The sequence below is a fragment of the Eleutherodactylus coqui genome, chromosome 1 (assembly GCF_035609145.1).
Source record: "Eleutherodactylus coqui strain aEleCoq1 chromosome 1, aEleCoq1.hap1, whole genome shotgun sequence".
Classification (NCBI taxonomy): Eukaryota; Metazoa; Chordata; class Amphibia; order Anura; family Eleutherodactylidae; genus Eleutherodactylus; species Eleutherodactylus coqui.
In genome coordinates this window covers 73,038,683-73,052,816 of record NC_089837.1, presented here as the reverse complement: position 1 = coordinate 73,052,816, position 14,134 = coordinate 73,038,683, and positions in this window count along the sequence as shown.

The window sequence follows — 14,134 nt, the reverse complement described above, 5'->3', positions numbered from 1 at the left end:
ACGGTTCCATTGCACAGTCTCCTTAACCCCTTGAGTGGCACGCCCGGAAGTTTTCCGGGACGAGCTCCACTGCCGATAGTGCTATAGCCCGGAAGATTTCCGGGCTATGTATCACTATGGGAGCTGCAGAGCACAGTGCCACAAGCTGTGGCATTGTGCTCTGCCTGCACAGACCTACAGAGAACAAAGCAAGGGCTTTGAACAACAGAAGCAGAAGATATTGCCGATATGTCGGCAATCTCCTGCTTCTAAGGCTCCTGCTTTGTTTACAGGTTGCTATAGAGACCATCGGCTTGTCAGAAGCAAGCCGATGGTCTCTGTGGCAGGGAGACCTGGTGCTTGGCTGTCAGAGGACAGCCAGGTACCAGCTCTTACAGCAGAGATCAGAGAAAACCTCCGATCTCTGCTGTGTTAACCCTTTACATGCTGCAGTCTATGTGACTGCAGCATGTAAAGGGCTGTCACTGCAGCATGTAAAGGGCTGTCACCATCGGACCCCGGAATGTGATCAGGGGGTCCTGATGGGTCCCTGTGGAAGTCCCCTAAAGGGACAAAAAAAAAAAGGAAAGAAAAATAAAAGTAAAAAAAAAACAAAAGTAAAAAAATTATTTAAAAAAATTATAAAAACACTTGTCTCCCTTTACTTTGTAAAAAAATCAAAAATACAATCACACATGTGGTATCCATGCGTCGTAATGACCCAGAGAAGGAAGTTAATACATTATTTAACCCCTTAATGACATGGCCCCTTTTTTTCTTTTTTCCCCATTTTTTTTCCCTCCCCCCTGTTTAAAAAAATCACAACTTGTCCCGCAAAAAACAAGCCCTTATATGGCCATGTCAATGGAAAAATGAAAAAGTTATGACTCTTGAGACGCAACTGCAAAATTAGTTGAAATTCAATGATTAGACCATTTAAAAAAACCTGCCCTGGTGGGCACGACAGGGTGGTAGGAAACCCGCCACTCAAGGGGTTAATGGATTAGGCAGCCCTTTTTGGTCAGTCAGTTCCAACTTCTGCAGTACTGTGTCCCAGTGTACTGTATACCTCTGGACTGTTTCTACAGCTTCACACAGTTCAGCTCCTCCTATTCACGCTTGATCACCTGCTCTTCATGCGCCTCCTGTGTCCGGTTCTCAGTGCTTATCCAGCCAGTCTAGCAGTAGTCCTTCAGTCAGCCTTTCTTGCAGACTCTGGCACTCTGCAGCTCTCAGCCAGCACCTCTCACCATGGCCAGCACACTCTGTGCTCCTCCTGTGGCGCAGCAACAATTCCTCTCCTATACCTGAAGTCTCAGCCAATCAGAACAGTTCTTGAGAGATGTTCGATTCTATAGTGTCAAAATTGGTGCAGATTTCGGTGCACACAGTACCCTGGTGCAACTCTTGACATGCCCTGCAGTCCAGTACCACGGCAATAATATAACCCCTTCAGTGCAACCTCCTACAGAGATGCTCACTGGTAGACAATGCATACGGAAGCACTTTCTGACTGCATTGTTGAAGGGGCACTCGTTAGACACTATCTATGGGCCATTGTCATTGCTTAGGTAATACTCTGTTTTGAGACACTACAGATAACAGTTGCGGATGTGGGTGGGGATGTACTGCCAGAGAGTGATGATTTGTGCAGAGTATAGGTATTTGCCAACAATGTCCATGCCATATACTTTGTAATTGGAAAATGCCTGCATGATAGTATAAGCCGGGTGCACAGAGAGAAGCAAAAGCAATGAAACATCAACTTCGAGCCATTGAATTTTAGTGTCATTTCTTTATCTCTTTAGATCGGTTTGGTAATGTTTTTCCCAGTGTGTCTCATCTGAAAATACTCTGCTGACTACTTGTGTGTAACTGCTATCCAGTCAATGTATGGTGGTATTATTTAACTACTTTTGATGGTATTATTTGGTCACTGTATGGCGGTATTTTTCAGTTGTGTTATGGTACTGGGGCCGGGGTCTGTTACCTGCTATATTTTACTATGGAGGTCTAAATAAATCTGCTGGATTTTAGCTGCCTGTGCTGGACTTCCTTTTCTTCATACATTGTGACATTTAGTCTTAATATGATGATATTATTCTGTTACCATATGGTAGTTTATTCACTCATTGTATAGAGGTATCATTCAAGTGCTGCATGGTACTATAGGGTGGTCCAAAGGTATGAAGACACCTGACTAAATAGAAAACGGTGATTGAGAATGCCATCCTGTGTGTGGCATGTTGCTAAAGGGAAGGAGCAAATCTGAGAGGGTTGGTGCCAAACACAGTGGCCATATTGAAAGCCGCCATCTTGAAACCAAGTCGATATTTTCAAATGGGAAGGGGTGCATGTGATACCATGTTTCTCTGAAAATAAGCCCTACTCTGATAATAAGCCATACCCTGATTTTCAGGGGGGCTTAAAATATAATCCCTCCCCCAAAAATAAGCCCTAGCTAAACTATATGAAGACAAAAACAGCAATACTCACCTAGCCGGCGGCATCTGAGTCCCTCGCACTGGTCTCCCAACGCTGCAGCAGGCTGCCATGTCTTCAGCATTGATACAGCACTCTCTTTCTGGTGATGGGGTTTTGAATACCTCGCCTCCAGCAAGCAATTAAGTGACTGTATTTTTTTTTTTTAATTACTATATAGTGGTATTTTTTCACTGAAGGGTGGGTGGTATACCATGGTCTATTTTCTTCTGTGCCGGAACCACTTTACTATATCAATATACTTGTGTTGAGCTCTTTAACCACTCTGGCAAAAACAATAGTTTTCAATTTCTGCTGCCCTCACCGATTGTCTGTCCTACTCTGAAGGTCTCTGATGTATATTGCAGCCACGGTCATGCAATGCAGCCTGTTGTCTGATACTTATCAGGCCCCATCTTGATGCTAAGATTTCTCCCTGCTCCCTTTCTCAATGCTCTGCTAACACTCCCACGATGCATCAGCATAGTATCACACGGCCAGTTAGAGCCAGTACCATCTCTGCCTGCTTGGAGGACACTATACAAACAAGGATCCAAAGTTCAACACCTGGTTTGCAGTGTTGTTCAATGAGAACTCTGACTTCACAACCTCAATATATAATAAATAACAAACACTATATCAATTTTTTTGTTCGCTACTTTATATCAAATTTTAGAAATGTACATACATAATCTTCACCACAAAGTGCATCCAGTCCACAAACGTATAGAACAGCAAGCTGAGGTATCAGCATGTCAGGAGAGCCAATGTGGAGGAAAGTCAGTAGCAGTGATGTTTCAGGGGACCTACTCCTGCCTCAGGCATCACTTTCTGTATGCTCTGCCAACACTCCCATGATGCATCAGCACAGCATCATATGACCAACTAGAGCCAGTACCATGTCTACCTGTTAGGAAGAGTCTGCCACTACCTTTTTTAGTCTATAAAAAACCTAAATAAACCACAGACCATAATTATACATTCAGGAGGATGAACTGTCATCTCCTTCATTATAACTGTGTGACAGAAGCCTCTAATCATCATCGATAACTATGATTGGAGTTTATGTCCCGTATGAAGAACTTGTATGGTACAGTCCATATAATATCATCACATAGGAATTATGCTGACTGGAAAACTGACTTCTTGAGAGAACAGAAAGCCAAGTAATTCCCAGGTGGTCAAAATAAGATCACATGACCCACCTAAGGAGAAGAACTCCAGGAAGTCCTGGAAAGAAAGGATTACTTAAACAAGGCAATACTAGCTGACTTATATGTACTAGTTACTTATATGTACTAGTTAACAGAGCTCTGCTGATGGGCCAAACTTGAGTTACTTAGAAACTTTCATTTGTATTACAACTTTCTGTACTGATTCACATCTATTTTTATCTCCCTGAGAACCCCTTTAATTGTATCCGAAGCTGAAAAAGTGCTATTCGCTGCAGTTCTGCACTCCATTATCAAGCATTAAGGAATAATAAGATGTCGGAATATATTTTTAGTAAAAGTGGCCACAGTTGAAGAGATTTGAGTTGACAAATTGAATCACAGAGTTAATGTACTAATTTACACCTGTGAAGTGCTCACAAATAACGAATGGTGGAAAATATGAATGCATTGTGAAAAAACGAAACATTGTAATTAACACCTACGTCGACGCCGCACTAAGACCTACATTAAAGGAAATAAAGAAATGCACAAAAACGCTAACCCTGCACACTCTGTACTACGTATTAATACCTATACATAAAAGTAGAGCTATGAAGGAAGGATTTATTCTACATGAATAAAAGCAAAAGAGTTAGCACAGTGATTTCCAACCAGAGTGCTGTGAGAAAATGCCAGGGGTGCCGTAACACGCTAGGAAGGACAAAATATTATATCCGCATCTGGCAAATGCAATGCATGCTGGATACATCTGCTAAAAGTACCACCTCTGATGTTGATCACCAAGGATGAGGGGCATGGCCAGTGATTTTTCACTGTCAGTTCTGTTGTCTTCTTTATGTCATGATCAGCGTAGATATGATCAGCTCTCTAGATATGATTATGGTGGAAGGTGAAACTCTGGATGTGATTGCTGGGGGGAGGTAAAGCTCTAGATGTGATTACTGGGGAGGTGAAGCTCTAAGTGTTATTACTAAGGGGAAGGTAAAGCTCTGGATCTGAATACCGGGGAAATGGTGAAGCTCTGAATGCAATTACTGTGGAGGGGGGGGGAAGCTCTGGGTGTGGTTACTAAAGGGGGAGGGGGAAGCTCTGGATGTGATTACTGGAGGAAATGGTGAAGCTCTGGATGTGATTACTGAGGAGGAGGTGAAGCTCTAAATGTGATTACTGGGGGGAGGTGAAGGTCTAGATGTGATTACTGGGGGGAGGTGAAGCTCTAGATGTGCTTACTGGGGCGAGGTGAAGCTCTAGATGTGATTACTGGGGGGAGGTGAAGCTCTAAATGTTATTACTAAGGGGAAGGTGAAGCTCTGGAACTGAATACTGGGGAAATGGTGAAGCTCTGAATGTGATAACTGAGGAGGAGGGGAAGCTCTGATTGCAATTACTGTGGAGGAGGGGAAGCGCTGCGGAATATGTTGGCGCTATATAAATAAAGATGATTATGATTATTATTATTATTAGCTCTGGATCTGATTCCTGGAGGAAATGGTGAGGCTCTGGATGTGATTACTGAGGAGGAGGTGAAGCTCTGAATGTGATTACTGGGGGGAGGTGAAGCTTTAGATGTGATTACTGGGGGAGGTGAAGCTCTAGATATGATTACTGGGGGGAGGGGAAGCTATAGATGTGATTACTGGGGGGAGGCGAAGCTCTAAATGTTATTAGTAAGGGGAAAGTGAAGCTCTGGATCTGAATACTGGGGAAATGGTGAAGCTCTGGATGTGATTACTGAGGAGCAGGAGAAGCTCTGGATGTGATTACTAAGAAGAAGGGGAAGCTCTGGATGGGATTACTGAAGAGAAGGCGAAGTTCTGAATGCAATTACTGTGGAGGAGGGGAATCTCAGGATGGGATTACTAAAGGGGAGGGGAAGCTCTGGATCTGATTACTGGAGGAAATGGTGAAGCTCTGGATGTGATTACTCAGGGGGAGGTGAAGCTCTGAATGCAATTACTGTGGAGGAGGGGAAGCTCTGGATGGGATTTCTGTGAGGGAGGTGAAGCTCTGTGATTACTAAGGGAGGGGAAGCTCTGGATCTGATTACTGGGGGAAATGGTGAAGCTCTGGATGTGATTACTGAGGAGGTGAAGCTCTGGTTTTAATTACTGTGGAGCAGGAGAAGCTCTGGATGTGATTATTAAGAAGGAGATGAAGCTCTGGATCTGATTACTGGGGGAAATGGTGAAGCACTGAATGGGATTACTGAAGAGGAGGTGAAGTTCTCAATGCAATTACTATGGAGGAGGGGAAGCTCTGGATGGTATTACTATGGAGGAGGTGAAGCTCTGGATATGATTACTGGTTAGAAGGTGAAGCTCTAGATGTGATTACTGGGGATGAGGTGCAGCTCCGGATGTGATTGCACTTGCTGGTGAAGGGGCCTGAATTAATATACGGGTCTAGTGTGCAGAGTTGACATCTGGGGTCTGAAAATTTTGCGGTCTGTTTTCTGGAGTCTTAGGGTACTTTTATGTGGGACGACTGTTGGGCACTTAAGCACCCAAGAGCCATCCCAATGATTATTACTCCTGTGCTTTCCACACAAGATGAATAATTGCTCACTGAATAGAGGTCGATTGTTTGGATATTCCTTTGGCCTCCCACTTCCATTCAGAGAAAACAGGTGGTTTTTCATACAAAATCCAAGAGGTAATTAACCCTGCCATTTTCAGGTTTGAGATCCTTAGTTCCTTTAAGATTACTAATGTCCTTTACAAATCTTTAATTAAGATGTATGTTAATCGTGTGAATGGGGTATCTCCCCCTCCTTCAGTTATTGTGGATGGGAGTCTTCAGTTTGAGGTCAGCTGAATAATAGATTCACGCTGTGTTAGGAATTCATTGCAATTTTTGGTACATTGGTGAGGGTACAGTTCCAGCCGCGGATGTCAATGCTAACATTTGCGGTGTTTTCACAGGCTGAACTCTACTAAGCTGCATCCTAAGGGTCCAGAGGACCCTCATCAGAGGGAAGGTACTCGATGGTCACAACAGGGCCGTACTTTACCAGTGGAAACGGACTGGTGGTACTAGGCCTGAGTCGTGTTGTGACACTTTTGAGGTTGTACGTTTGTTATCCCCTTGGGTTCCCTTCCATAGTTGATAAAGAGTCATTTGAATGGTATGTTGAAATTCCCTCAGGTATTTTGTGTTTGCCTGGACTGTCCAAACTCATTGAGAGGGGGGTTTAAATATTTCAAACCCTGCTCTTACTAGTTGCTGATTATTTGTTTCTTGAGGTGAAGTTGGTCTAGTTCATATTTCGCTTGGAGATGTTATCCTGATTTAGTTAAGTAGCTGGTATATTATTTGTATATTTGAGTCATCGCCCCTGCTGGCTATAGTTATTAGCACCTGTTTTTAGATATTCCCTGTTTCCACCTAGGGTAAGTACAGATGGCTTCTAGGTTCCAGTGTGGCGCCGTTCCTATCAGGGCGATTGCCCCACTTTAGGCAAGGGTTTTTACCTCTTCTGGCTGTGAGGGCTAGATTCCCCCCTTCCCTTTTTGTGTTTGATGGTGGTACAGTTTTATGTGGGACTTTCTGGAATTTATTTGTCTTGTATGAACACTGTCTAATGTCCGTGCTTTCTTGGTATGGTGCATTAATGCTCAGCCCGGACGTAACACTGCCACTGTCAGAAGCAGCTAATAGTCACTGTCCTAGGCCCTGTCCCCTCCAGTTGAGGGGAGGCGAGTAAGAAATACCAGTCTGAGAAGTGTTTTGTTACGCTCTGTATGCATGTCTCTCCGATGGCCCAGGGAGGGAGTGGAAGGTACAGGTGCATGCGGGCATCATTTTGGAAAGTGCTGGGTGGCGCCTTTTTGGTGTAGCCTTAGCGAGCCTGAAGAGAAGAGGCGTCTATTCCTTCCCCAAATGTAAAAGAGTAGTTCCGGCACCATAGAGTGCATTATAAAAAGGAAGGTGATGCTTCACAGCTCCAGATTATAGAAAGAAGATGCAGCAGTGGAAGTGGTAGAAAAAAGTCAGAGGTAGAAGAATAATGATGGCTGCTGTGGCCCAAGTAGCAGCGCAGTAGCTGGAGCTGCTGGAAGTAAAGACCAAAGCACCCTGAAATCCTGAGGGCCAAAGATGGAGAAGTGACTGGACCCCCGCAGCACTTAGGAGGGGAGGTAGCCTCCCTATCCGCAGTGCCTGACACTGCAGCAGCACTGCCAAAGCTTAGAGAGAAGTGAAAGTGAGCAACAGGCTATGTTCCGAAAAGGCGTGCGTGTATGAGTACTGTGAAATCTTTGGCCAGCGTGGGGAATAAGGACTGACAATATTGTGCTGATATGATAGTAGTGTAAAGAGTTAATTTTAGCGCTAGGAGTCTCTTTAAGAGCATTTATTATGCTAATGTTCTGTAAAGTTATTTTTAAAAAATGTGCTGCCTCTACCTTTGTCTTCCATCACCACGTCATCCTGAACCTGTACCTGATCTGGTGCAGGGAATGTCCTGTTGGGGCCCTTTATGCTAGAGAAACAGGACAAAAACTGAAAGCCAGGATGAAATCGCATCACCACACGATTAAAGAGAGAAAGACAGAATTACCTGTGGCAAAGCATTTTTCTAGTCACGGACACAACATACAAGATATGAAAGTTATTATGCTTAAAGGCAACTTAAAATCCCAATGTCACAGAAGAATTTGGGAGTATAAGTTTAAAGCCATCTTTGATACTATCAGAAACAGTATGAATCTCAGAGGTGTTTTTTTTTCACCAGTGGAGATTGTGAGATATGAGAAACCCACAGTGGAGGTGACAGGTTGGCCTGGTGTTAACTCCCTAACAGTAATGTTGAGACTATAAAGTTTCACATTCCTTGTCACTGGACTAATTATTTACTGTTTTGCTCATCCCTCCCTGATACCTATCCAAGTCCTGTTAATCACCTTGTCTGTGCCCTCCCATGTGATCATGTGTATCTCCCCGCTCGTCTCTAAAGATTCGGGGGCCGCTGCGGGTGACAGGTGAGTTGTGCCGGTGAGCGGGGGGGGAGAGAGGGAGAGAGAGATCTCCCCTCCGTTCCTCCCCACTCTCCCCTGCCGCTCCCCACCTCCCGCTGGCGCCCAAATCTTTAGAGACGAGTGGGGAGATACTCGGCTAAGGTACTACTCGCTCAAGTAAAGTGCCTTAGCGAGTATACTCGCTCATCACTAAAAAGGACCCTTTGCCTATATTGCTTATAAATCTGTTCTATCCATGTTGTACAGCTACGACAACAGAATCTGAATGTGGCCCCCGCAGTTATTAAATACCGCAATATACCACAATGAAAGAATTTGTCTTCTTCTCATCCTCCCACTTCTCCTTATCCTTCCTAAATAAAAATCAGAGCAAATGAGAAAACTGCCCTTTTGCAAAAGAAGGTTATAAAAATTACCTAATGAGATGTTGTGGGTAGAACCACAACACTAGGTCTTACAAGTATCCTTTGTGGAAATACTTGTTAGGCGTAACAGTTCTACCCACAGCATAGACTGTGACCTTTTCTGCTCAATTAACGATAAAATAAACCTTAGCCATAAATTGGGGTTGGCTTCATTCTAATTATATGTAGTCACATAAGAAAATCCAAAGATTGTGCTAGCTAAAAGCGTTGCGCCTGGCAGAGGCAAACATTCTTAAAAGTCATTAAAACTTTTTTCCCCATAGGTAGAAACCTCCATAGGAAGCAACTGAGCCTCTGACTAGTCTGGTGAAATGGAATAGCAGATCAGTAAGTGTTAAAGGGGTTGGCCAGTTGTATGACAACTTCCTTTTAATTAGACTTTCAGTATTAAAATAACAAATAGAGCGTACTTACCTCTTCTCCACCGCCGGGATCCAGCGTTACACTGCCGCTGTGGTCCCCGTGTTTGTTTTGACAGCGCCCATCAGAGGAAATCAGGTAACCTCTGAGTGGCTGAAGCATCACCTCCCATTCACCTGGCATCGGTGCTCACAACTTGAGTGCCATGATGCCAAGAGTTTGTGAACATGAGGTTAGAGACTATGATTGGCTGCAACAGTCACCTGGCTTCCTGTGACAGCCGCTGTCAAAACAAATGCCGGGACCACAGCAGGGCTGCAGCACTGGAACCCAGCAGTGGAGAAGAGGTAAGTAAGCTCTATTTGTTATTTTAATACTAAAAGTCCTATTAAAGTGACGTTATCATGTAACCGGCCAACCCATTTAATGTTTGTAGAGTTGTATTAAAATTTGGATGTGAATTTAAGTGTAATTTCCCATATTCAGACTTCCATTAATTAGCCAGATTGAAGAATGACTGTAAACAGTATCGTTCGTTCTGGAGTTCCAGTTTTATCCAACCATGCATTATAGGGATAGCCCATTGGAATTTTAGTGATCACCATGATGTAATGCTTTATTTCCCCTATGGGGGTGCTGCAGGGGAGAGACACACGGTCACTTTTTTTCAACGGATTATAGCTGATATGTGAGGTATGTACCAAGTGTTTAGCTTATTTTCAGGGAACAGTTCTAACAAAAGCGCTTGTGAAAAATGGACAGACAACCAGGAATTTTCGTAACCACAGTGAACTGTGAAATTTTAACCATTGTCTTCCACAAATCTGTCAGCCACATTAATATAAGAGTTAGCACCATATTTTTCTATAGACATCAATAATGGCTCTTTCCTATAGTCGAGTGTAGGCTTTCTTTATGTGCCTCAGTAAGGGTACCAAAGTGACAACAGGTAATACGTCGACTTTGTTGCTGTCATAGTCTGTTGGCTGCCCCAGGGTCGTGGCATGGTGGTCTCGATGCGTATATAGACTGTCTGCATTATTTCAGTCTGTCTCACAGGTTGATCTTTATGTTTTTGCGGTTTGTTATTTCTTTAGGTGTTACTTGGGTTGTTGTTTGTATTCCCTCAGTGTTTCCCCTGTCACCAATTTCGTTCTCCTGTTTCGTATGTGAATTTTGTTCTGGTGTTTGTGGAACTCTGTCTGTCCAACTGCATTGCCTTGGTCATTATATAAGGTTGCTTCTGGGTCTGGTTGTGGCTGATTATTTTCTCAGTCTCTGTGGAGAGAGGACATGTTCATGGTGGTAAGACTTCTGCTGTAAAGCTAAGAAGTGCTTTTGTTTATTCATTAGTGTTTTCCTTCTTTTAGTTGTTAGAGTTAGTGGCTGAGGCATGGCATGTAGGGCTGCCTTTTAGGCAGGGTGGTTCTTGTCCTAGTATTCAGGGTGAGGTTGTTTTTCCTCAATCTTTTTAGATTATATGATATTTTAGTCCGTTCCGCAGTCTGCTCCTTGTGTGAACACAACTGTATGTTCGCCCTGGGTGTGGTATGTCTTACGATCAGTGACAGTTGCCTAGTGATCTTATTACATGGAGGAGAAGGTCCTAGCTGGTGCCACTTATTGGACAGCGAGCCTATAAGCCAATATCCTTGTGGAACGAACCAGTTACTTATAGTCTAGGCAACACTCCCTGAGAAAAATTGATGTTCAAATTAACTTACTCTTTTCCAATTCGAGGCACCAGAGGCAGTTCATTTCATCCTGGATGAGAGCTAATTTCCATACCCTTTTTCCCAGGAAGCATTGCTTAGACTGTTAGACTCTCTACATCAATTAGCACTCTCCACAAGGTGAAACAATACTTCCTCCAAACCTTGGTCCCAGCTGATATTACTTGATGAAAACGTCAAGTTCAGGGATGTATGGGTTTGGAAGAGACTTACATGGCGCTCAGAGATAATTACAGCTCCTACTTGCTGCTTCCGACAGGTAGGGACATGCTTTATATAAACACTCTCTGTTGCTAAGTTACAGTATAGCTTCATAATAGAAAACCATCAGATTCATAAGTCCTCTGACACTGTAAGCTTCATAATTCATCTGGCTTTAAAGTTCATTCATAACATGGATCTAGCCTTGTCTCTTTTACATTACAGTGAAACAGAACGCAGAGTAACATTTTTACATTTTGATAGATTTTTTTATTATTAGATTATGCATATTTAAATACCTATATTGCATTAGAAGAGTTTCACTATTAAAGCCTTAACCCCGTAAGTTTACATTCTGGTAGGGTGGTAGTTAACACAACAGGACGTAAACTTGCATCCTGTGGATGGCGTGGGCTTACTTCTGTGACTGTCAGACGGCCTCCGGCTGCAACCGTGGGTATCATTGAGTACACGATCCCTGCGCTTAACCCCTTACATGCTGCGATCAATGTACATCGTGATATTTAAAGGGTTCAGAGAGGGAGTGCACTCCCTCTGCGACACCATCTGCCCACTGCAATGTAATTGTAGATGGACGATGGGCTGCCATGGCAACCTGATGCTAAATACAGGTGTATGGACCTGTTATGCCCTGTGATCGCTATTGTGAGCGATAATACATTGCCGTACAGAAGTGTATTATGAAAGCGATCACAACTTTTATGGTGCAAGACTTGAGATGAGTGAACACGCTTGTTTAAGGCTGATGCTCGATCAAGTATCGGTCTTGTCGAGTAACTGGTTACTCGACCGAGCACCATTCGGGAGGGGGGGGGCGGGGGGAGAGTGAGAGAGATCTCTCTCCTCTCTCTCCCCCCTGTTACCGGCCGCCCCCCTGCATGGTGCTCGGTCTAGTAATCAGTTACTCGACAAGACCGGTATTTGATCGAGCATCAGCCTTAAACGAGCGTGCTCGCTCATCTCTATTCAAGACCCCTACAGGGACATAAATTAAACAAAACAATAGTGTGAAAAAAACAGTGCTCGAAGAACCAATCACAGCCATCGCATTGGTTCATCGAGCGCTGCATTGATTGGCTTAGCTGCGGTGCTTGGGAACCAATCACAGCCATCAGTTGCTGAAGGCGGGGTTTACGAACTGAGTTACCAGCGAGCGATCTTCTGTCGGCGGCTAAGGACGGATGCAAGAGTGCCGGAGCTCCACACACCAGTAGGAGGGACCCGGGCGGCACCTGCTAGGTAATGTACTGCTCTTTCTTTTTTAGTATAGTGTAGCTAGGGCTTATTTTTGGGTCGGGCTTATATTTCAGGCCCCCTTAAACCCCCCCCCCCCAAAAAAATATCAGGGTAGGACTTACTTTAGGGGGAACACGGTATCAGACCCCAGAAAGAAGACATTTATCTTCTATCATGTGAATAGGGAATACATGCCTACAGTGGGGCCCCTTTTCTTAAAGTAGATACATAAATATAGACTGTGCCCAACTCATTGGTCTATATCCACTCATCAACTTTGATCACTTATTCCTAGCCACAGTAAACCTCAATATTATTATGTGTCATGAAGAGGTTGTCCGGGACTAGGTCAAAGGAGATGCATTTTTTCCAGGAATAGTGCTACACCTGTCCACAGGCTGTATTTGGTTAAATGTGAATTATGTGCAATGCTAGATACTGGCTATGGATATCAAAGGCATTGTTTCAGTAAAAAAGCAAACCTTTTTATTTCTTTTTTCTATCCTGAACAAACTCTTTAAAATGCACATGAAGAAGAACACTGCTACTGACCATTATATGAAATCACTTTTCACCAGTTGCCCTATCTGCAGGCTGTAGCTGTAATTTTCAGTCTCCTCTGAGTTGGTGGGTGGAGACTAGCTGCTGTGATGTGTTCTATACACTGCACTTGAAAAAAAACTGCAGATTTTGTTCCCTCTCTATAGCACACACAAAGACATAACAGCATTATGGAGAACAGTGTAGTGTCTACTAAGCAGTATACATGTGTTCCAATAGCTGCTGAACATTAAATCCCTTACTACTAGCTGCAGCAACATTTCTGTGTGAATCTCTCTCCCTGTTCCTCAACTCTTCCCTCTGCTCTCCACCCCTTCCTTTTATCCATCTTGTTAAGTATGTTACTAGAAACAGACTTTTACTTGACAACTAGCAATGATCAGAAGATTTAAAAGGAAGAGAGACCCCTGGTGGCCAGCATGTTAAAGGGATTTTTCAGCACAAAAATATCATATTAAGTAATTAAAGGCATTCCCACTTTTGATAGTTATCACATTGGCTATCATATTAACACAAGTTATCTCAAACTTCAGTGACCATTTAATTTTATTCCAACTCAATTCATAATTTTGCTGCTTGTCTACTTCCTGTTTTATGTTGACCTTTCTCAAGCTTAGTTGTTCTTTTCAATATGATGTGAGCTTCACTTCTGCTTCAAATGGAAGATTAGGCTTGATTTAGGTCAAGGATTTGCTTATTTGTTTTCCTTGTTGTCCACAATATTCTCCAAAGAGCTTACCTACGCTTCAACTCTAAGGAACCAGTGCTTTACTTTTATTAACCAAGCAAGAACATAAGCTTCTCTCCATTTTTAGAGAATTTCTATTACTGGTAAAATTATTAGAGCGACCCTCCGGTATTAGAACAAAATTCTGTCCCCGGACATGAGGGGATGGGGACATATTACCTGCAGTTGTTTCTGCTCCCCCTCTGATCTGCTGGCTCCGAGACCTGTTTTCAGTTGTCCATGATGGACAAAGCAATTT